The sequence below is a fragment of the Bos javanicus genome, chromosome 11 (genome assembly GCF_032452875.1).
Source record: "Bos javanicus breed banteng chromosome 11, ARS-OSU_banteng_1.0, whole genome shotgun sequence".
Classification (NCBI taxonomy): Eukaryota; Metazoa; Chordata; class Mammalia; order Artiodactyla; family Bovidae; genus Bos; species Bos javanicus.
The window spans coordinates 23,178,673-23,203,586 of NC_083878.1; the positions used below are offsets into that span (position 1 = coordinate 23,178,673).

A 24,914-nucleotide genomic window follows, 5' to 3' on the forward strand; every position below is an offset into this window, starting at 1 on the left:
ACAGTGATTTTGGAGCCCCCAAAATAAAGTCTGACACTGTTTCCACTGTTTCCCCATCTATTTGCCATGAAGTGATGGGACCAGATGCCATGATCTTCGTTTTCTGAATGTTGAGCTTTAAGCCAACTTTTTCACCCTCCTCTTTCACTTTCATCAAGAGGCTTTTGAGTTCCTCTTCACTTTCTGCCATAAGGGTGGTGTCATCTGCATATCTGAGCTTATTGATATTTCTCCCAGCAATCTTGATTCCAGCTTGTGTTTCTTCCAGCCCAGCGTTTCTCATGATGTACTCTGCATAGAAGTTAAATAAGCAGGGTGACAATATACAGCCTTGACGTACTCCTTTTCCTATTTGGAATCAGTCTGTTGTTCCATGTCCAGTTCTAACTGTTGCTTCCTGACCTGCATACAGATTTCTTAAGAGGCAGGCCAGGTGGTCTGGTATTCCCATCTCTTTCAGAATTTTCCACAGTTTATTGTGATCCACACAGTCAAAGGCTTTGACATAGTCAATAAAGCAGAAGTAGATGTTTTTCTGGAACTCGCTTGCTTTTTCCATGATCCAGCGGATGTTGGCAATTTGGTCTCTGGTTCTTCTGCCTTTTCTAAAACCAGCTTGAACATCGGGAAGTTCATGGTTCATGTATTGCTGAAGCCTGGCTTGGAGAATTTTGAGCATTACTTTACTAGCATGTAAGATGAGTGCAATTGTGCAGTAATATGAGCATTCTTTGGCATAGCCTTTCTTTGGGATTGGAATGAAAACTGACCTTTTCCAGTCCTGTGGCCACTGCTGAGTTTTCCAAATTTGCTGGCATATCGAGTGAAGCACTTTCACAGCATTAACTTTCAGGATTTGAAATAGTTCAACTGGAATTCCATCACCTCCACTAGCTTTGTTTGTAGTGATGCTTTCTAAGGCCCACTTGACTTCACATTCCAGGATGTCTGGCCCTAGGTCAGTGATCACACCATCGTGGTTATCTGGGTCGTGAAGATATTTTTGTACAGTTCTTCTGTGTATTCTTGCCACCTCTTCTTAATATCTTCTGCTTCTGTTAGGTCCATACCATTTCTGTCCTTTATCGAGCCCATCTTTGCATGAAATGTCCCCTTGGTATCTCTAATTTTCTTGAAGAGATCTCTAGTCTTTCCCATCCTGTTGAGGCCTCAGGGGAAAGTAAATTTACTGACACTTTGATCTTGGACTTCTAGCCCCTGGAACGGTGAGAAATACATTCCTGTTGCTTCAGCCACCCAGCAACTCTACTAAACTAACATACCCGCTACCTTCAAGAATACTGGCAAATTTTGGGCAAAAAATTTAAAGAACCTCTCATGGAGACAGTGTTGATTGCTATAACCTCTTAGTTACAATTTAAAAAGTCAGAGAAGTGATATATCTGTCAAAACTTGGATGATATGCTTCAGTATTTTCAAAAAGGTAAATAATAAACATATTTGACTCAATAGAATTAGAAAATTGCAATTTTAATCAAATTGCTGATCACTAAATCACTGATTCATTGTTTTCTAAACTCTTTTTATTGAAGTATAGTTGATTTACAACATTGTAGTAGTTTCAGGTGTGCAATATAGTGATTTAAAATTTCCTATATAATTATACTCTATTTAAAGTTATTATATAATACTGGCTATATTCCCTCTGTTATATATCCTTGTTGCTTATTTATTTTATACATAATAGGTTATATTTCTTAAATACCTATGTTTATAGGACTCTCCCTGCCTTCCTTCCCCACTGGTAACCACTAGTTTGTTCTTGTATATGTGAATCTATTTGTTGTTATATTCATTTTTTAAGATTCCACATATAAATGATAACATAGAGTATTTATCTTTCTCTGTCTTACTTTTTCACTATGCATGATACCCTCAAGGTCTATTCACATTGTCACAAATTGTAGACGTTAATTCTTTTTCATGGCTAAGTAATATTCTATTATATATATATACCACATCTTTTTTATCCATTCATCTGTTGGCCGACATTTAGGTTGTTTCCATTTCTCGGCTATTGTAAATAATGCTCTATGAACGTTGGGCATGTGTATCTTTTCAAATTAGCATTTAAAAATTTAAAGGATGTTTTCCCTAGAGTGGAATTGCTGTATCATATGGTAGTTCTAATTTTAGTTTTTGAGGAACCTCCATACTATTTTCCATGTGTTTGGTTATCCAAATTTACATCCCCACCAACAGTGTACAGAGGTTTCCCTTTTCTCCACATCCTTTCTAACATTTGTTATGTGTGGTCTTTTTGATGATAGCCATTCTGATAGGTGTAAGGTGATAGCTCATTGTCGTTTTTTTCATCATGGTGCTGTCACTATTTTCAGATGGCATGGTACTATATATAGAAAATCCTAGTCTTCACCAAAAAAACTATTAGAATTAATAAGTGAATTCAGTTAACTTGCAGGATGCTAGATTATACAAAATATGTTGATACTTTCAGAATATAAGATATACAAAAATATATTGCTTTTCTATACACTAATAATGGACTATTAGAGAAAGTAAACAGTCTCACTTAAAATAACATCAAATGAAATGAAACACCTAGTAATAAACTTAATGAATGAGGTGAAAGATCTGTAATCTAAAAACTATAAAACATTGATAAGAAAATTAAGATGATACAAAGAAATTGAAAGATATCCCATGTTTGTGGATTGGAAAAAATAGTAAATGTCCATACTACATAAAACAGTCTACCTATTTAATGCAATCCCTTATCAAAATACTGATTTTCCACAGACATTTTCCACAGAACTATAACAGATAATCCTAAAATTTATATAGAACCACAAAAGACCCTGAATTGCCAAAGCAATCCTAGGAAAAAGTAACAAAACTGGAGATATCATGGTCCTTAACCTCAAGCTATACTACAGAACTACAGTAACCAGAACAACATTTTATTGACACAAAAGCAGATGTATAGGCTAATGGAACAGAATAGATAGCCCAGGAATTAACGCAAGGACTTATGGTTAATTAATCTAAGACCAAGCAGGCAAAAATATACAATGGAAAAAAATATCTTCAATAAGTGGTGATGTGAAAACTGGACAGATATATGTAAAAGAATGAAATTAGAACATTTCTTCACACCATATAGAAAAATGAACTAAAAATGGATTAAAGACCTAAATGTAAGACTTGAAACCATAGAACTCCTTGAAGAGAACATGGGTAGAACATACTTAGAAATAAATTGTAGAAACATTTTTTTAGATCTGTCTCTAGAGGCAAAAGTAAAAATAAACAAATGAGACCTAAATAACCTGAAAGGTTTTTCACAGCAAAGGAAACCATCCACAAAATGAAAAGATAATTTACTGAATGGGAGAAAATATTTATAAGCCAATGATTGATAAGGGGTTAATATCTAAATTATATAAACAGCTTAATATAAAAATGTAATATAAAAAATAACTTAGTTAAAAAATGTTTAGAATACTTGAATAGATATTTTTCCAGGAAAGAAATACAGATGACCAATTGGTAAATAAAAATAGGCTCAACATCATTAGCCATCAAAGAAGTTTTCTAAACTTTTTTGTGTTGCATATAAAATTTCTTGTGAAATTCTTACATTATATCCATTTAAACATTTCACTACATACATTATTTTGGTGTGTGTTTTAGAAGTTAAATTTTGAAATATACTAGAACTTTAAGAACTCCATCTGTCTTTATAATCTGTCAAGTGGCAGATTGTATGATTAGCAATATTACTAAGAGACGTATTTATAGATCATATTTTAAATCATCTAAATCAAAACACAACTGATGCATCATCTAGTCTAACCTCCACAATTTGACAATAAGAAAACTATGATCAAGAAAGACATGTGGGTAGAAAGTGACAATGAAGTACGTATTTATCAAGGTATCTCTTTGCCTTTTGCTGTATTTGATTTAATGTAGATTTCACACATTTGCATGATTCGTGTTTTTAAAGATGATTTCATCAGAAAATGTTAAAAATATAAACGTACAAATATGCTAATGTTGAATAGTAATTCTCTGTACCTTAACACACAACTTTTCACCATGTTAACATTCTTATGTGAATCTTCCAGAAATGTATAGATGCTTGTGTCTCCATGTATTTTGCATATTGCTCTATTATACCTTTTTACTTTGTGTCATCTTCATTAAAATGCAATTATCTGAATGGATATCTTATTATATATACTGTAGTAAACACTTAATCAGTATAGATATCTAGTCTTATTCATAGACTCTCATAACAATTAGTAATCTTTCACAAATGGTTTATATGATAGGTTAGATAAAATTAAGAAGTAAACTGATAAGATTATTGAAGAGATATTATGAACCAGATGAATGAATTCAAAGCCATTGGGTGAGGTAGTTGTAACTGTTATATCCAGTAGTAGGATTCAATATGTCTTCAAGCAGCCAGATGAATGTCAGTTTTCATTGTCTGGGATTAGTGGGTGTCTGAGAGATGCATCACCGGCAGGACCTTGGAGAGCTCTATGGTGCAGTTCATTTGCTCCAGGCTGCAGTTAGGTTGATTTCACCCTTATGGAGTTAGACTCAATAGGTTTAAAGATATTCCAACCATTATTGGTATTACTGGACTATTGAAACAGGTAACAAATCTAGGAATCTTAATATTTATGGGTTTCTCCAGAAATCACTCATTTTTAAAGAGTTTAAGTACCTGTCAGTTTAGGGAGGTAGGGGGAGGCAGTCAAAATCAAGTAAATTTATTTAAAACCTTAAGACTGTGTGTGTATGTATAAAGTTTTTATTAGGTAGAATAATAAAACAGCAAATAACATACTAAATAGCAACTTGTATCTAGAGATTAAAAATAAAAGTAATATAAAATTCATTTTGCTCCTTGCTTCCTAGAAATTTTTGAATATTTCTCTTTTTTTGAGGTCAGAGGAGATAATTTAAATTCTTTTTGAACTCTGGGAAAAGTTTTGTATTATGAGACACTTGTATGTGTTTTAAAGTCCTTCTTTTTCTACTCCTACCTTGACTGTCACCTCTTTCCTCTTTAGTTCTCAAAAAGCACAGAATTTTTATTAGAGAAAGCTCTATGCCACCTTTTGAAAAATGTATTTCCACTTGGCACCAGAAATAATTCTTAATGTCTCCCTTTCCATTACAGACGTTTATATGTTTATACATTTATGATATATGCCATTGAAGATAGATTGATTGATTGATATAGATATGTAGCCAGAAAACATAGGAAACTTGAAACATATAGATGCCATTCTCTTTTACACACAACCTTTATTTGTGTGTGCTCAATGAATGACTTGCTCAGATTCCAGTTCACAAAACATTTAATGAAAATCTGTTCCACTAATCCCTAAGAATAACAGCAATTCTTAAGTTGCGAAAGCACAATTACATTTATTAAATACTTGTATGCCTGACACTGTGCAAGATATACTCACTTTATTATATCCTTGTAGGACTGGACTTTGTTAAAGTGAAATGGAAACTATAGGAGAATTTTAAGGAGAAGAATACAATATATAGTGCTAATTGTATAAGCCATAGAATTAGACTCTAGGTTTGAAACCTGATAGTTTACTTTGTACCACTATTTGACCTTTACATAGTTTAGTTTCTGCATATGTAAAATTAAAATGGGATCTAATGATGATGTTTTGAGGGAAAAAGCAAAATACTTACTCCAGTGTTCTCACATATTGAGTTGTCAACAACAATTTAATATTAACATCCTAATATAAACTGTGGTGTTGGAGAAGACTCTTGAGAGTCCCTTGGACTGCAAGGAGATCCAACCAGTCCATTCTAAAGGAGATCAGTCCTGGGTGTTCTTTGGAAGGAATGATGCTAAAGCTGAAACTCCAGTACTTAGGCCACCTCATGCGAAGAGTTGACTCATTGGAAAAGACTCTGATGCTGGGAGGGATTGGGGGCAGGAGGAGAAGGGGACAACAGAGGATGAGATGGCTGGATGGCATCACTGACTCGATGGACATGAGTCTGAGTGAACTCCCGGAGTTGGTGATGGACAGGGAGGCCTGGCGTGCTGCGATTCATGGGGTCACAAAGAGTAGGACATGACTGAGTGACTGAACTGAACTGAACTGAATATAATCTAAATTTTAATATATCATTCTGCCTTGTTAACCCACTCCAGTATTCTTGCCTGGAGAATCCCAGGGATGGGGGTGACTGGTGGGCTGCCGTCTATGGGGTTGCATAGAGTCTGACACGACTAAAGTGACTTAGCAGCAGCAGCAGCTGCCTTGTTGAGAATGAATTATATGGGAAAAAGAGTAGAGCAGACAGATCAGTTCAGAAAAAGTTACAATAGCCCAACCATAGGTGATAGTGACCTGGAAGCATAATGAAAAGAAAAAGTGAACTGACTTAAAATATATCTTTGAAGTAGGGTTCATAGGATTTGCTAATAAATTAGATGTGGGTTGAGGAAATAACAGGGAGAGATCAACAAATTGACAAAAAAAGCAGCCTATGGAGTGGGAGAAAATATTTGTAAACAGTGTATCAAATAAGGGATCGATATTCAAAATTTTTAAAGAACTCATGCAACCTGTAGCAACCACCATCACAACTAAAAACCTGATTGAAAAATAGGTAGAGTAAATGAATAGAAATTTTCCAAAGAAGACATCCACATGGCCAACAGTTGCATGAGAAAAATGCTCACCCACATTAATCACCACAGGATTGCAGATGAAAACCCCAATGAGATAATACTTCAAACCTGTAGAAATGGCTATCATCAAGAAGATAAGAGAGAACAAATGTTGACAAGAATTTGTAGAAAAGGGAATCTTGGTACACTGTTGTGTACCAAGGATTGTAAACTGGCTCAGTCATTAGGAAAGACAGTACAGAAATTTCTTCAAAACATTAAAAATAGAACCACCATGCAATCCAGCAATCCCACTTTTGGGTGTATACTCAAAGAAAATGAAAATAGGTTATTGAAGACAGGTTATGCATTCTCATCTTTATTGTAGCATTATTCACAATAGCTAAGACACGGAGACAGCCTGTCCCCTTCAACAAAGAAGTAGGCAAAGATATTTAAGGGAAAGCAAGTGCTACCTATACTGGTGATTTTTAAGGAATAATTGTTTTCTGGTGAAAAATATACTGATGAAAGATACACACACACACACACACATATAAGTATATATGTATATATGTAAAAGGTATATATACATATATCAGTTCAGTTCAGTCGCTCAGTCATGTCCGACTCTTTGTGACTCCATGGACTGCAGCATACCAGGCTTCCCTGTCCATCACCAACTCCCGTAGCTTACTCAAACCCATGTCCATCGAGTTGTTGATGCCATCCAACCATCTCATCCTCTGTCGTCCCCTTCTCCTCCCACCTTCAGTCTTTCCCAGCATCAGGGTCTTTTCCAATAAGTCAGTTCTTTGCAGTAGGTGGCCAAAGTACTGGAGTTTCAGCTTCAGCATCAGTCCTTTAATGAACACCCAGGACTGATTTTCTTTAGGATGGATTGGTTGGATCTCCTTGCAGTCCAAGGGACTCTCAAGAGTCTTCTCCAACACCACAGTTCAAAAACATCAATTCTTCAGTGCTCAACTTTCTTCATAGTCCAACTCTCACATCCATACATGACTACTGGAAAAACCATAGCTTTGACTAGACGGACCTTTGTTGGTATACATACACACACACACACACACACATATTCCTCCCTCCATTATTGCACAACTTTGATCCTCTTCACTTTAATTTTCATTGCACTTTAAAAATTCCAAAGTACTATATACTTCATTATGTGGATTGTTTATTGTCCGTCTCCATCTAGTATTATAGAATGTCAGCTCCTTGAGGGCAAGATTTTTTTCACTGATGTATCCTAATAATATAAAGTAGTACTTGACACACAGAGTAGGTGTTTAATAAGTATTTAATTCACTGGTGACTAAATATAGAAATGAAACATAGAGATCAAATTTGACTACTATATCTTTGGCTGCAGGAACTCTGAATGATGGTTTTATTTTTTTGCAAATAGGAGTCTGGTGATGAAACAAAACTCTCTTTTGGACATGCCAATAAGTATAATAACACCATCCAGAGATTTCAACTGCACAATTAATGTTTTACTAAACAAGAGCACTGAGAATGTTTAAGTTAAAAAAAAAGCTCAGAATTCACCTTTTAAAGTTTATATCACCTTGTCTACCTACAGATTTTTTGGCGGTAGGATGAGAAAAATGGTAAGGCTTTCTTAATAGTCAAAATAAATATTTTTATAATTTTTAAAAATGTGCCTTTAAGAAAAGCTCAGCAAGAATCATTTATATTAGCTTACTACTGCTGCTGCTGCTGCTGCTGCTAAGTCGCTTCAGTCGTGTCCGACTCTGTGAGACCCCATAGACGGCAGCCCACCAGGCTCCCCCATCCCTGGGATTCTCCCAGCAAGAACACTGGAGTGGGTTGCCATTTCCTTCTCTAATGCAGGAAAATGAAAAGTGAAAGGGAAGTCGCTCAGTCATGTCCGACTCTTAGCGACCCCATGGACTACAGCCTACCAGGCTCCTCCATCCATGGGATTTTCCAGGCAAGAGTACTGGAGTGGGGTGCCATTGCCTTCTCCATAGCATACTATTATCTAACCATAATTATTTTTTCACAGAAGTCATTATCTTATGATTTAGGTAACTATTTTATGAATGTTCAAAGAAAAAGAAATGTACCACAAGAATAAGAAGTCTTATCTTTGGTTTTTTTAAGGAGTGTGACAATAGTAAGATCAAGGCAAAAAATTTTTAGAAAAGGTTTACTTCCATTCTTAAAGGCAACATTCATAATCTGATGTTATATATTTTTTTATAGTGGAAAGCTGATATGCTTTCTTCCTGGAATATGACATTCAAAATTAGGATATGAAAATTATACTTATTTGAATGCTAATATCCTAATTGTTGTGCTAAGAACTTTTAGAATGTATAATTTGAATTCATCATAATTACTCAAGTAGTTATTTTTATTTTTCCTATTTTATGAGTAAGAGAACTGTGTCTCAAAGACAAGCTCTTAATGGAGCTAAGACTAGTAACAGAGATTCAAACGAAGGTCTATTGGAACCTAAGACTTGAAGTTTTCTTTATCAATCTTATAAATCTATGTTTGTGTTATTGTTCAGTTGCTAAATCATGTCCAACTCTTTGCTACCTCATGGACTGCAGCATCCCAGGCTTCCCTTTCCATCACTATCTCCTGGAGTTTGCTCAAACTCATGTCCATTGAGTCAATGATGCCATCCAACCATCTCATCCTCTGTCACCTCCTTTTCCTCTTGTCCTCAATTTTTCCTAGCATCAGGGTCTTTTCCATTGAGTTGGCTCTTTGCCTCAGGTGGCCAAAGAACTGGAGCTTCAACATCAGTTCTTCCAATGAATATTCAGGGTTGATTTCCTTTAGAATCAACTGGTTTGATCTCCTTGCTGTCCAAGGGGCTCTCAAGAGTCATCTCAAGCACCACAGTTCAAAAGCACAGTGTTTGTGTTAGAACCTACACTGTGAGAACCTCCATCCTGAGAAGTGACCTTTGCAGGGGGAGTGACCTGCAAGGAGAATATTTTGTGTTTTGAGAAATAGCAAAGTATAACAAAGAAATGAGAGTGATCTGAACTTGGTGATGAGCCAGATTACTGAGTTTATTGTAGGTACTTTGTAAACAATGTAAGAATGAGCATGTTAAAAAAAAAAGAATGAGCATGTTAGATTTTTGGGGGAAACCTCTGAAGATTTCTGAGAAGAGAAAAGCATGTTAAAAAGAGTACTCTGCATTTTATGTACAGAATGGTCAGCAGTGGAGCTATATAAGCTGGAAGACCAGTCAAGAAGCTATTTTAGTCCAGACAAAAGAATATGGCAACTTATACTACTGGTGGAGGTGATGAAAAGTATACCTTGAAAGTATACTAGTTATACTTCAAAACAAGTTTACTTTTATACTTCTAGTTATACTTCAAAAGAAGAGTTGAAACGATCTGCTGAAATATTACAGTGGAAGGTGAGAGGAGAGGAAGGTTGAACTGAGAATGGCTCCAAGACTGGGGATTCATGAGACATGAGTGAATAGTAATATATTTTAAAAACTTGTAGAGATTCAAGGAGAGGTGTGATTATGAATAACAAATAACAAAGAAAAAAACACTTTGAATTTTAAATCAGGTTCTGTCATTTACAAGAACAGCATCACAGGACAGTAGAAGGTACACTAGCTGGTGGTTGGGAACCACTGCATCCTAGTTCTTCAGTTCAGGTCAGTCACTCAGTCGTGTCCGACTCTTTGCAACCCCATGAATCGCAGCACGCCAGGCCTCCCTGTCCATCACCAACTCCCAGAGTTCACTCAGACTCACTTCAGTCGAGTCAGTGATGCCATCCAGCCATCTCATCCTCTGTCGTCCCCTTCTCCTCCTGCCCCCAATCCCTCCCAGCATCAGAGTCTTTTCCAATGAGTCAACTCTTCGCATGAGGTGGCCAAAGTACTGGAGTTTCAGCTTTAGCATCATTCCTTCCAAGGAAATCCCAGGGCTGATCTCTTTCAGAATGGACTGGTTGGATCTCCTTGCAGTGCAAGGGACTCTCAAGAATCTTCTCCAACACCACAGTTCAAAAGCATCAATTCTTCGGTGCTCAGCTTTCTTCACAGTCCAACTCTCACATCCATACATGACCACTGGAAAAACCATAGCCTTGACTAGACGGACCTTTGTCAGTAAAGTAATGTCTCTGCTTTTCAATATGCTGTCTAGGTTGGTCATAACTTTTCTTCCAAGAAGTAAGCGTCTTTTAATTTCCTAGTTCTTAGCTCACCCAAATTACCACCTTTCTCTTAAAACTGATTTGTTCCAAGACCTGCCTTTTGATTTTGGGGGAAGAGAAGCCTCTTGAGAACATGCAGGAAAGATGTGATATCCTGATGATGCTCAGCATAGATGGGAAAAGTGGAACTAACACATTAACTAATTTCAGAGTCTTTGAAAGGAATGCTGATAAGGTGTCTTTGCAAGAGGGTTAAACGTTTAAAAACAAGCAAAATTGGCAGCATTTAAATCACTGCAGATGGTGACTGCAGCCATGAAATTAAAAGATGCTTGCTCCTTGGAAGAAAAGCTATGACCAACCTAGACAGCATATTAAAAACCAGAGACATTACTTTACAAACAAAGGTCCATCTAGTTAAAGCTATAATTTTTCCAATAGTCATGTATGGATGTGAGAGTTGGACTATAAAGAAGACTGAATGCTGCAGAATTGATGCTTGTGAACTGTGGTGTTGAAGACTCTTGAGAGTCCCTTGGACTGCAAGGAGGTCCAACCTGTCCATCCTAAAGGAAATCAGCCCTGAGTATTCATTGGAAGAACTGATGCTGAAACTCCAATACTTTGGCCACCTGATGTGAAGAACCGAGTCATTAGAAAAGACCCTGATGTTGGGAAAGAATGAAGGTGGGAGGAGAAGGGGATGACAGAGGATGAGATGGTTGGATGGCATCAGTGACACAACGGACATGAGTTTGAGTAGGCTCTAGGAGTTGGTGATGGACAGGAAAGTCTGGTATGCTGCAGTCCATGGGGTCGTAAAGAGTTGGACACAACCGAGCAACCAACTGAACTCAACAAGAAAATATTTAGAGCATTATATTGAATATTTTTTAAAAGGAAGATCTATGAAACAAACACTCATGTTTGTTTGAAGGAGTACAACAGTAAAATTCACTTCGATTTTGAACTTTTAAATTGCATGATCTATTGATTAGAAAGACTGTATCCCCAAAACATACTACACATAGAGACTTTTAAAATACTTCCAAATTTTATCATTATGAACTTTTTGGTAAGTGGACATTAAAATTTTTCTGTATATTTCAATATTTCCATATATCAATATATTCTTTGTGGGAGGCCATGAGACAGTAATAAATAAATGTGGGTGTGTGAATCTGTGGCTCAAGGCAATAGGTAATATGGTGAACCCTGAGTTCTGCTATGCTCTTGTTCCTAATCATTCACATCATAGGTCATGAGGGGGAATTCTGTCCTTCTGACCTGGTGGATTTCACATTCAGGGTCAGAAGAATGGCCCACTGCACTGCAGACACATCTCCATGAGGAATCAAGAGCAAAGATGCTAGGGCTGTATCCATACACTCTTTCCTTGAACTGAATCCAGACCAGCCCCTAAGGTCTCCCCAAGTTCATCTTTTCTGAAAAAGAAAAGATGTTTTTCAAAATACTCTCAAAAGTTATACCTGCTGCTGCTGCTGCTGCTAAGTCGCTTCAGTCATGTCCGACTCTGTGTGACCCCACAGATGGCAGCCCAGGAGGCTCCTCTGTCCCTGGGATTCTCCAGGAAAGAATACTGGAGTGGGTTGCCATTTCCTTCTCCAAGTTACACCTGCAGATTATATAAATAATCACTAATGTTATCTCTGAAACTTTCATAGTTTTATTTTTTAGTTTTTACATATTTTAACATCTCAGGGACTCCAATTTTGGTGTATAGTATAAATAACCTGTTTTCTTTAATGAATAGACAATCATCTAATGTAGTTTATCTAAAATTGATTCTTTTGCCTTTTATGTGAAATAATTTAAATTCTAAATCTATATTCATTCTTGAAAATATTGGGGATTTTATATTCTATCTCAATGATTCACCTGTTTATTACATCTGTGCCATAAAGTTTTGATTGTTACAGTTTTAATATATGTTAGGACAAAAATAAACTTTTAAAGATATTTTAAGTCCTGTAAGGACATTTATTGAACCTTTTATTGTAGAAAGAATCTTTTTAGCAAGAGGTTATTAGAAACTCCTGTTGTTTTCTTTTCTTGGTTGTATATTTATTTTTAATAAACCAGAGTTGGTAGAAAAATGTGAATTACTTTGGTTAATTCCTATTAGAATATTCTTCAGGCATATAAGTAAGTAATTTTAAAATATGTTAATTTAGGTTAAAATGCTTTGTCTCCTGATGCATCTAAGGTACTTTTATTATTTGTGATTTATTGAATCATGCCCCATAACTGGATTAATGAAAACAACATTTATCAGTGGTGTTTTCTGCTTTGCAAATTTTTAGCTTAACTTCCTTTTCATCTTATATAAATCTAGATGTAGAAGCAAATATGTAGCACAAAAATTGAGGGAATACATTTTTGCAATTAGCTTTTGGTAATAATTTGATCAATTACAACATAAGTCTAAAATCTACTGACTAGAAATATGTACAAGATCTGCTTTATTATAGAAAGAAATATGTACTTATTACCAATTAGCCTATAGGTAGTTTGCAAGTGCCTAATGAAGACATTTTATTTCTTGGGTGCTAGAGAATAAGATACAGCAAGGTTTAAATTTTTATTCTTTATTATATTGGACAACTTTGTTAATTCCTCAGCCTAATTTTGGTCATCCATGAAATGAGGATACATATCTGCAACCTATGTAGTTATGTCATTGTTGTTTTGTTGCTAAGTCGTGTCTGACTCTGAGATCCCATAGACTACAGCATGTCAAGCTTCCCCTGTCATTCACTATCTCCTGGAGTTTGTTCAAACTCATGTCCATTGAGATGGTGAGGCCATCCAACCATCTCATCCTGTGTCGCCTCCTTCTTGACCTGCCCTCTGTCTTTCCCAGCATCATGGTCTTTTCTAGTGAGTCAGCTGTTCACATCAGATGGTCAAAGTATTGGAGCTTCAGCATCAGTCCTTCCAATGAATATTCAACATTGATTTCCTTTAGGATTGACTGGCTTGATCACTGTGCTGTCTGAGGGACTCTCAAGAGTCTTCTCTGGCACCACATTGCAAAAGCATCAATTCTTCTGTGCTCAGCCTTCTTTATGGTCCAATTCTCATATCCATATATGACTACTGGAAAAAACACAGCTTTGACTATATGGACCTTTGTCAGCAAAGTGATATCTCTGCTTTTTACTATGCTGTCTAGGTTTGTCATAACTTTCCTTCCAAAGTGCAAGCATCTTCTAATTTTATGGCTGCAGTCTCCATCCACAGTGATTTTTGAGTCAAAGAAAATAAAATCTGTCACTATTTTCACTTTTTCCTGATCTATTTGCCACTTTTTCCTGTTAGATGGGACCCGATTTCATGATCTTAGTTTTTTGAATATTGTTTTAAGCCAGTGTTTTCATTTTCCTCTTTCACCCTCATCAAGAGGCTCTTTAGTTCCTCTTTGCTTTCTGCCCTTCGAGTGGTATCATCTGCATATCTGAGGCTGTTAGTATTTCTCCCAACAGTGTTGATTCCAGGTTGTTATTCATCCAGTCTGGCATTTTGCATGATGTGTTCTGCATGTAAATTAAATGAGCAGGGCAGACAATACAGCCTTGATGTACTCCTTTGGAACCCAATTGGGAACCGGTCCATTATGTCTGGTTCTAACTGTTGCTTCTCGACCTGCATAGACGTTTCTTAGGACACAGGTAAGGTGGTCTGTTGGAGAAGGCAATGGCAACCCACTCCAGTACTGTTGCCTGGAAAATCCCATGGACAGAGGAGCCTGGTAGGCTGCAGTCCATGGGGTCTCGAAGACTCAGACATGACTGAGCGACTTCACTTTCACTTTTCACTTTTGTGCATTGGAGAAGGAAATGGCAACCCACTCCAGTGTTCTTGCCTGGAGAATCCCAGGGATGGGGGAGCCTGGTGGGCTGCCGTCTATGGGGTCTCACAGAGTCAGACATGACTGAAGCAACTTAGCAGCAGCAGCAGCAAGGTGGTCTGTTATTCCTGCCTCTTTAAGAATTTTCCAGTTTGTTGTGATCCACAAAGTCAAAGGCTTTTGTGTAGTCAATGAAGAAGTAGATGTTTTTCTGGAATTCCCTTGCTTTTTCTGTGATCCAATGGATGCTGGCAGTTTGACCTCTGATTCCTTTGTCTTTTCTAAATCCAGCTTGTACTCGTTTAATGTACTGTTGAAGCCTATCTTAAAGGATTTTGAGCCATTATCTTGCTAGCATATGAAATGAGTGCAATTGTGCAGTAGTTTGAATTCTTTGGCATTGCTCTTCTTTGGTATTAGAATGAAAACTGACCTTTTCCAGTTCTGTGACCACTGCTGAATTTTCCAAATTTGCTGACATATTGAGTGCAGCAATTTAACAGCATCATCTTTTAGGATTTGAAATAGCTCAGCTGGAATTACATCACCTCCACTAGTCTTATTCATAGTAATGCTTTCTAAGGCCTGCTTGACTTTGCACTCCAGGATGTCTGGCTCTAGGTGAATGACCACACCATCATGATTATCCAGGTCATTAAGACCTTTTTTATATAGTTCTTCTGTATATTCTTGACACTTCTTAATCTTTTCTGCTTCTGTTAGGTCCTTGTCATCTCTGTCCTTTATTGTGCCCATCTTTGCATGAAATATTCCCTTGATATCTTGAATTTTCTTGAAGAGATCTCTAGCCTTTCCCACTCTATTGTTTTCCTCTATTTCTTTGTACTGTTCACTGTAGAAAGCTTTCTTATCTCTCCTCGTTATACTCTGGAACTCTGCATTTAGTTGGGTATATCTTTCTGTGGGGTATATCTTTAGTTGGGGTTTCCGTGGTGGCTCAGATGGTAAAGCATCTGCTCGCAATGCGGGAGACCCAAGTTCGAACCCTGGGTTAAGATCACCTGGAGAAGGAAATAGCAACCCACTCCAGTATTCTTGCCTGAAAAATTCCATGGACAGAAGGGCCTGGTGGGCCACAGTCATGAGGTCGCAAAAAGTCAGACGTGACTGAGAGACTTCACTTTCTTTTCTTCTTTCCCTTTCTCCATTGCCTTTTACTTCTCTTCTTTTCTCAGCTATTTGTAAGGCCTCCTCAGACAACCACTTTGCCTTCTTGCATTTGTTTTTTGGGGGGATCATTTTGGTCATCACCACCTATACCATGTTACAAACCTCAGTCCATAATTCTTCAGGCAATCTACCAAATCTAATCCCTTAAATCTATTTGTCACCTCCACTGTATAATCATAAGAAATTTCATTTTGGTTCTGCTTGGATGGTATAGTGGTTTTCCCTAGTTTCTTCAATTTACATCTGAATTTTGCATTAAGGAGCTAATTATCTGAACCACAGTCAGCTCCAGGTCTTGTTTTTGCTGACTCTATAACTATGTACAGTTATAATGAAGATTAAAGGAGAAAATGTAAGTGAAAGGATGCATTCCATAATAGAGTCTCATCGCTTATAAATTAGATCTCTTCACACACTGTCTCACTCTTCCCAGTGATACATACCAGAAGAAGTTACAGTCTTTTTTGCAGTTCCCTCTAAGATAGTGCAAGTTACTGGGTGACTAGCCTTAGAGAATGCAGATGAATCTTTCAGGGCACAGGTTTTGACTGGCCCTATAAAATGCTGTATAGTGGTATGTAGTGGAAAAAGTGCCTTCCATTTCCCTCCATATTCCACAATGTCTGTGCCCTTACAAAGCACAATCTCTTCTTCCCTACTCAGGCAGCAACTGGTGAGCCCTCTTCTCCCTCCCACTCTGATCTAATGAGTGTTTTATTGCAAAGTGTTGAGAATAGACTGTCTCTAATTGTCTGTCATATGGATATGCTAGTAAGGAACAAGTTGTTATGTTACTCTGTCTTCAACTGATGCCTGTTATTCCCAGTGGGCTGCAGTTTTCTCATTATTGGAATGATATGAATACATAGTTGGGGGAGTATAGGCTCTAAATACTAGGCTGAGAAATTTTGGAGGGCAGAGCTCTCACCTTTTGTAAATCAACTATATTTCAATAGAATAAATTAAAAAAAAACATAAAGTCACATGGTTGGAAATCACTCAAAGAACTTTCTTTTATAAAGAAAAAAGTGGCTTGCTGAACCACTCCCAAATCCATCGTCTAAGAAGCATGATGTGAGCTCCATCTCACAACCCTCAGAATGTGCTTCCCCCACCATTATTTCCATTATGAATTTCCAGTTTTAATTTGTTTTCTCACATCAACATCTTAGAAATCCCAGCCTTGCTGTTTTTTGCCGTTAAGCTTATATTGATGCAATCTGCCTATTCTTTTATGTGGCAATAAAATCACCACATTTAGATTGCTATTAATTCATTATAAAAGTTGAGGAGTGCCAAGGAGAACACTCTTGTCTCATTTAGTATGTGGTTTGAGCCAAGGAATTTCTTGAATGTTTCTAGAGCAACATATTGCTCAAGGAAAGAGGCATTGATGTAACCCTTGCCTCATACCATTGAGTTACTGCCTTGTTAAAATTGTTGATTATTTGAAATTAGGTTCAAGTTCACAAAGACATTATTGTTATTCCTTTTAGAAAACTTCTTTGCAAGTAAAGACTACCCAAAGATAAGAAAATTGAAATTTATTAAGAAAGATAATTTGTGAACTTGTCAGATTGATTCTTAAAATATTATACTGAAATAATTCATCTACTGTATAGGTATCTTTGAGTCAAAAATCATTTTTTTTGGACTTGTAAGTCATTTCAGTGCATTGAAAAAAATCAACAGTTTTGAAATTTTTACAAGCAAATAACCATTTAAGTGAGTGAAAGTCACTCAGTCATGTCCCACTCTTTACGACACCATGGACTATTAACCCACCAGGCTCCTCTGCCCCTGGAATTTTCCAGGCAGGAATACTGGAATGGGTTGCCATTCGCTTCTTGAGGGCATCTTCCTGACCCAGGCATTGATTGTGGGTCTTCTGCATTGCAGGTAGGTTCTTTACTATCTAAGCCACCAGGCAAGCTGGTAAAAGATATTTAAAATGTAAGATTATCTGAAAATAAGATATTAATTAAAGTTATTAAGGTGAAAATGTATCTGATTTAAAAGTAAAAGAGGTTGATTTTGACTTGTATTAAATAATCACATATTATATTAAGTATTAGAGTTATGGTATTATACAGTGAAGTTATTCAGGAAAGCTTTTACATAAATGTGAGCATTTTCAACCTAAATGATTGATGTACGACAGTTATGACAAGAGCTTGTTTGTGTGATTTTTATGTGCCTGCATCATTAAGTTTGTCATGTATTTCACTCTATTTTTCATTAACTGTGTACATTATTTCCCATGTGAGAAAAATCTGTGGTCTATTAATTCTTTCCTTCATTTTTTTTAAATACAGAAGATGGTTTAAAAAATAAAATACACAATTTTCTCTTTTTTTAAAATTTTTAAAATTTTATTTTTAAACTTTACATAATTCTATTTCCAGTTTTTTAAAATCTCCACACTGAATTCTCCATAGGTATTCAGTTTGCATTCCCCAACAGTGTAACCCTTTTCTCCACACCCTCTCCATATTATTCCTTTGGGTCATCCCATTTCACTGGCATGAAGCATCCAGTATCGTGCATCGAACCTGGACTGGCGACTTGTTTCTTATATGATATTTTACATGTTTCAATTTTCTTAAATAATTTTCCTAAAACTTTTCTGCTTTTAATTTAAAGGAAGTATATTGGTGAAGAAATCAGTTATGAGAACATTTTTGAAATTAATAAACATGGTTTATGCCAAGTCTGTGGTTCTTTACTACACATAGAATTATAAAAACAAATTCAAGATTTAAAAAAGTATTATTAATATTATTTTTGTTTTTATAAATAGGTTACTCTGGAGTAAGCCAGATTTATTGAAGATTTTAAAATCTTAATAATTTATTTTCACTTATTATTTATGCATTTTAAAATTTCATTTTATTGTGATAATTAACATATAGTATTATGTAGTTTCAGGTGTACAACAGTGATTTTATATTTTTATTTATTATGAGATGATCACCACAATAAATCTAGTTACCATCTGTTCAGTTCAGTTCAGTCGCTCAGTCGTGTCCGACTCTTTGCGAACCCATGAATCGCAGCACGCCAGGCCTCCCTGTCCAACACCAACTCCCAGAGTTCACTCAGACTCACGTCCATCGAGTCAGTGATGCCGTCCAGCCATCTCATCCTCTGTCATCCCCTTCTCCTCCTGCCCCCAATCCCTCCCAGCATCAGAGTCTTTTCCAATGAGTCAACTCTTCGCATGAGGTGGCCAAAGTACTGGAGTTTCAGCTTTAGCATCATTCCTTCCAAAGAAATCCCAGGGCTGATCTCCTTCAGAATGGACTGGTTGGATCTCCTTGCAGTGCAAGGGACTCTCAAGAGTCTTCTCCAACACCACAGTTCAAAAGCATCAATTCTTCGGCGCTCAGCCTTCTTCACCATCCAACTCTCACATCCATACATGACCACAGGAAAAACCATAGCTTTGACTAGATGGACCTTTGTCAGTAAAGTAATGTCTCTGCTTTTGAATATGCTATCTAGGTTGGTCATAACCTTCCTTCCAAGGAGTAAGCGTCTTTTAATTTCATGGCTGCAGTCACCATCTGCAGTGATTTTGGAGCCCCAAAAATAAAGTCTGACACTGTTTCCATGTTTCCCCATCTATTTCCCATGAAGTGATGGGACCAGATGCCATGATCTTCGTTTTCTGAATGTTGAGCTTTAAGCCAACTTTTTCACTCTCCACTTTCACTTTCATCAAGAGGCTTTTGAGTTCCTCTTCACTTTCTGCCATAAGGGTGGTGGCATCTGCACCATCTGTTACCATGTAATATTGTTTCAATATTACTGACTATATTCCCTGTGTGTACAATACATTCCCGTTACTTATTTTATAACTGGAAATTTGTACCTCTTAATACTCTTAAAGCTGTTTTGTCCATCTTCTCACCCTCTTCCTTTCCGGCAGCCACCAGTTTGTTCTCTGTATCTATGTTTTGGTTTATGGTTTTTGTTGCTAGTTGTGGTTTGTGGTTTCAGCGTATAAATTAAATCATACAATGTTTTTGTTTCTCGGAGAAACCTTGCTCACTGTTGGTAAGGAATGTAAATTGCTGCAGCCGCTATGGAATCCATTATAGAGTTTCCCTAAAAATCTAAAACTAAAATTTCCATATGATCCAGGAGTTTCACTTCTGGGCTATTTATCCAAAGGAACTGAAAATGCTAAATGAAAACATACATGTATGCTTACTTTCATAACAGCACTATTTACAGTAGCTGAGGTATGGAAGCAAGCTAAGTGCCTGTCAATAGAAGAATGGGTACCGAAGATGTGGTATATATACACACTAAAGCAGCACTGCATGCTAAGTCGCTTCAGTCGTGTCTGACTCTGTGCGACCCTATGGACAGCAGCCCTCCAGGCTCCACTGTCCACAGGATTCTCCAGGCAAGAATATTGGAGTGGGTTGCCATTTTCCTTCTCAGCCATAGAAGAAAAGAATGAGAAACTTGCCATTTGTAGCAGCGTAGATAGACCTGGAGGGTATTACGCTAAATGAAATCAATCAGACAACAGTATTTTCTTATTTCTAACCACGGCCTGTTCTTTTGCAGTTTGTAGCTGCTGTTCTTTAGTTGCTAAGTCATATCTGACTGTTTTGCAGCCCCACGGACTGTAGCCCACTAGGCTTCTCTGTCCATGAGATTTCCCAGGCAAGAATACCAGAGTGAGTTGCCATTTCCTTCTCCAGGGGATCTTTCTGACCCAACGATCCAACAACCCATGTCACCTGCATTGGCAGGCCAGTTTATCACTGGGCCACCAGGGAAGCCCTCTTTCCCACTTAGAGAAGACCTTTTAACTTTTCTTTTATGGCTGATTTAGTGGTGATGAACTCTTGTAGCTTTGCTTGTTTGGGAAACTCTCTCTCCTAACTTTTCTGAATGGCAATCTTGCTGTAAAGAGCATTCTAGGTTGTAGTTTTTTTTTTTTTTTTTTTTCTTTTCAGCACTTTAAAATACCCTGTCACTCTGTTCTGGCCTATATAATTTGTGTTGCAAAATCTAATAATAGTCCTGTGGGGTTCCCTTTGTATATGATTTTTTTTTCTTGCTGCCTTTAAGATTCTGTCTTTAATTTTTTTACCTTTTGATTATGTCTTGGTGTGCTTCTCTTTGTTGATCTTATTTGAAACTCTCTTTGCTTTCTGTGCCTGGATGAGTTTCCCCAGGTTACAGAAGTTTTCTTTAAATAAGTTTTCTGTCCTTTTATGTCTCCTCTCTCCTGATCCCTTATAATGAGAATATTGGTATGCTTGATGTTTCCCTGGAGATCCCTTGATTTTTCTCATTTAATGTATACCTGTGGCGGATTCATTTTGATATTTGGCAAAAAATTATGTAAAGTTTAAAAATAAAATAAAATTTAAAAAAAAGAAAAAAAAATAAAAGCAACTTTTTCTTCTTTTTGGTTTTCTGATTGGGTGATTTCTACTATTCTATCTTCCAAATTTGTTATCCATTCTTCTGTTATCATCTAACCTGCTGTTGATTCCCTCTATTAGACATTAAAAAATTTTTTTTAGTCATTGTATTCTTAAGCTCAGATTGGTTCCTACTTATATTTTCCAAGTCTTTGTTGAAGTTCTCACTGAGTTCCTTCCTTCTCCAGAGATCAGTGATCATCCTTATAGCCACTTCTTTGAACTTTTAATTAGGTACATATTTCATCTCTGTTTAACTGGAAATTTTTTCTGGGTTTTATTTTGTTCTTTCATTTGGAACATATTCCTATGTCCTTATTTTCTTTGACTTTTGGTTTCTGTTTCTGTTAAGCAGGTGAAACCACTACCTTTTTTGATCTTGAAGACTGGACCTTGTGAAGATTGCTTCCACCTGCACAATCGGCAGGCTGGCTGGAGCTGGAGCGTCTGTGCTGCTGCTGCTGTGTCGCTTCATTCATGTCCGACTCTGTGCAACCCCGTAGACGGAAGCCCACCAGGCTCCCCCATCCCTGGGATTCTCCAGGCAAGAACACTGGAGTGGGTTGCCATTTCCTTCTCCAATGCATGAAAATGAAAAGTGAAAGTGAAGTCGCCCAGTCATATCCGACTCTTAGTGACCCCAGGGACTGCAGCCCACCAGGCTCCTCCGTCCATGGGATTTTCCAGGCAGGAGTACTGAAGTGGGGTGCTATTGCCTTCTCTGGGAGCGTCTGTGAACTGGAAGCAATTTCTGGGGAGGTGCTGCACTGGAAACCACTTTGATGGGGCCGCTGGAATTGGGAGATTCAATGCAGTTTACTGCTACATGCAACCCGGGAGAGTTCCAGCAGTTTCCTGATGGTGCTCAGAAGCTCTAAGGTTAGTAGATAAATTTCCTTACAATATAGTGAAGAGTCTTTTTTAAACTGCTGTTTTCTCACTGTATCCCAACGTGGGTGAATCCGTGCTATACTGCAGGTTGCTGCATCCTGGATACATGTATACCCTTTCTCTGTCTTTCCTGTTTTTATTTGGCCTTTCTCTGTGTGACTTCCCTTTCACTTTTCACTTTCATGCATTGGAGAAGGAAATGGCAACCCACTCCAGTGTTCTTTCCTGGTGAATCCCAGGGACAGAGGAGCCTGGTGGGCTGCTGTCTATGGGGTCGCACAGAGTCGGACATGACTGAAGCGACTTAGCAGCAGCAGCAGCAGCTGTTCAGCAGCTGTTCAGTCAGCCCTCAGGTCTTCTTCAGGAAGAACGGCTGTATTTGTAGGTGTAGTTTCAGTGTGTCCAGGGGAGAAGGTGAGCTCAAGGTCTTCCTTCACCACCATCTTGGATCACTCTTTCTACAAAGTCTTTATTTCTTAGAAGACAAATTATCAGTGTATTAATTAAAAATTTGTAAGGCCTTTATATTTTAAACATATACCTTACATATGAAAATATGGACATAAAATCTTTCAATCAGTATCATTTTGCTTCTACAAAATATTATATATCCATAATGACCATAGTTAGAACTAAGGTTCCTATAAATTAACTGAAAATGTATTTATAATGAGAATATGTTAAAACAAAATAAGAAAGCAAAATTTGAATATTTTTTTTATCACATTGATTGAATGGGTAGGGATAACTTACTCCCTCACAATAAACTTCATATTTAAATGTTATCACCAAAGTAGAATGTAATCTAGCATGTCTGGTTCATTTTAAGTCATGTTTTAACATACAACTGGATACAAGAATGATAATATATAGTTCTATTTTCTCCTGTGATTCCTATGAAAAATTCAAATATCCCATTAAAAGGAACTTAAGGGCAAGCAAGGTGACTTGAAGGTGTTGGCAGAGGTGGAATAAATAGAGGAAAACAAAGAAAGTGGAAACAGGACTCTCACGATGAGATGGAGATAATTTATTCAAAAGCACTTCCAATATAATTACAGTGGACTGTGTGGCTAGAAGCTCTATCTCATGGTCATGGATCACAAACAAAAATGTTCTCTTTTGGTCTCTTCTTTGGTGGGATTAGAGGAACATTTAAGTGTTTTCTGTATTGTGACCTCTTGAGCTGAGAAGAAGCTGGCAACAATACCATGTTATGTTGCAATCTAGGCCCTCCAGAATTAAAGCAATTACTTACAAAACCCCTTTATTCTCCTATGAAATGTGTTTAAAGACACAAATACTGAAGTTTCTAGGAGAGGTCACATAAGATACATTGTTTCCTTAAGTTTAGTAAAATAAAGTTGAACTTTGATATATACTAGGATGGGCATACAGAATACTTTGTTATCGGGTGATTTAATGAGAATTGCATATTCAAAAGCAGAGACATTACTTTGCCAACAGAGGTCCATCTGGTCAAGGCTATGGTTTTTCCTGTGGTCATGTATGGATGTGAGAGTTGGACTGTGAAGAAGGCTGAGCGCCGAAGAATTGATGCTTTTGAACTGTGGTGTTGGAGAAGACTCTTGAGAGTCCCTTGCACTGCAAGGAGATCCAACCAGTCCATTCTGAAGGAGATCAGCCATGGGATTTCTTTGGAAGAAATGATGCTAAAGCTGAAACTCCAGTACTGTGGCCACCTCATGTGAAGAGTTGACTCATTGGAAAAGACTCTGATGCTGGGAGGGATTGGGGGGCAAGAGGAGAAGGGGACGACAGAGGATGAGATGGCTGGATGGCACCACTGACTTGATGGACGTGAGTCTGAGTGAACTCTGGGAGTTGGTGATGGACAGGGAGGCCTGGTGTGCTGCGATTCATGGGTTCGCAAAGAGTCGGACACGACTGAGCGACTGATCTGATCTGATCTGATCTGGAGATGATTTTCCACAGATGATTGATTATGGTTAGAATAAATCTCAGAGAAGGCAATGGCACCCCACTCCAGTACTTTGGCCTGGAAAATCCCATGGATGGAGGAGCCTGGTGGGCTGCAGTCTATGGGGTCGCTAAGAGTCGGACACGACTGAGTGACTTCGCTTTCACTTTTCACTTTCATGCATTGGAGAAGGAAATGGCAACCCACTCCAGTGTTCTTGCCTGGAGAATCCCAGGGACAGGCGAGCCGGTGGCTGCTGTCTATGGGGTCACACAGAATCGGACACAACTGAAGTTACTTAGCATTGCATAGCATAGGATAAATCTAGCAAGCAAACCTTTGAAATATGTTATCTTAATTCTCTTACATTGTTCCTTGAAAATAGATGGGGACAACATTCTACCATGCAGTTTTTAAGTGTTTTGTTCTATAGAAGCTCTTACTTTATGGCCAAAAGACAGCTGTGCAATAGACATCTCTATTTATTGAGGGTGAATCTCTGGCCTGTGAATGCCTTATAAAGTTTGCAAACAACAAGCTAAGTGGGGATTTGGACAAGAATGACTGATTTTCATCTGTGTGTGTGCATGCGTGTGTGTGTGTGTGTGTGTGTCCTCACATTGGGAATTTTATTCATAGTCAAGCTATGTTGTTAATATTAATCAAGTTGACAAAATAGGTGCAATTGCAATTTGGAGGATTCCTCACTTTAGTATTTATGGA

The 24,914-nt window shown here is 37.5% G+C and overlaps 1 long non-coding RNA gene across 1 annotated transcript in view; it reads left to right on the forward strand.

The window, feature by feature from the left end:
* LOC133256516 (uncharacterized) overlaps window positions 1-22,580 on the forward strand; it is a 46,770-nt gene extending 24,190 nt beyond the window's left edge. Inside the window, exon 2 of the long non-coding RNA XR_009739235.1 lies at window positions 21,714-22,580. This is a non-coding gene — a long non-coding RNA (uncharacterized LOC133256516). The remainder of the gene's footprint in view (window positions 1-21,713) is intronic.
* The last annotated feature ends 2,334 nt before the right edge of the window (window positions 22,581-24,914 follow it).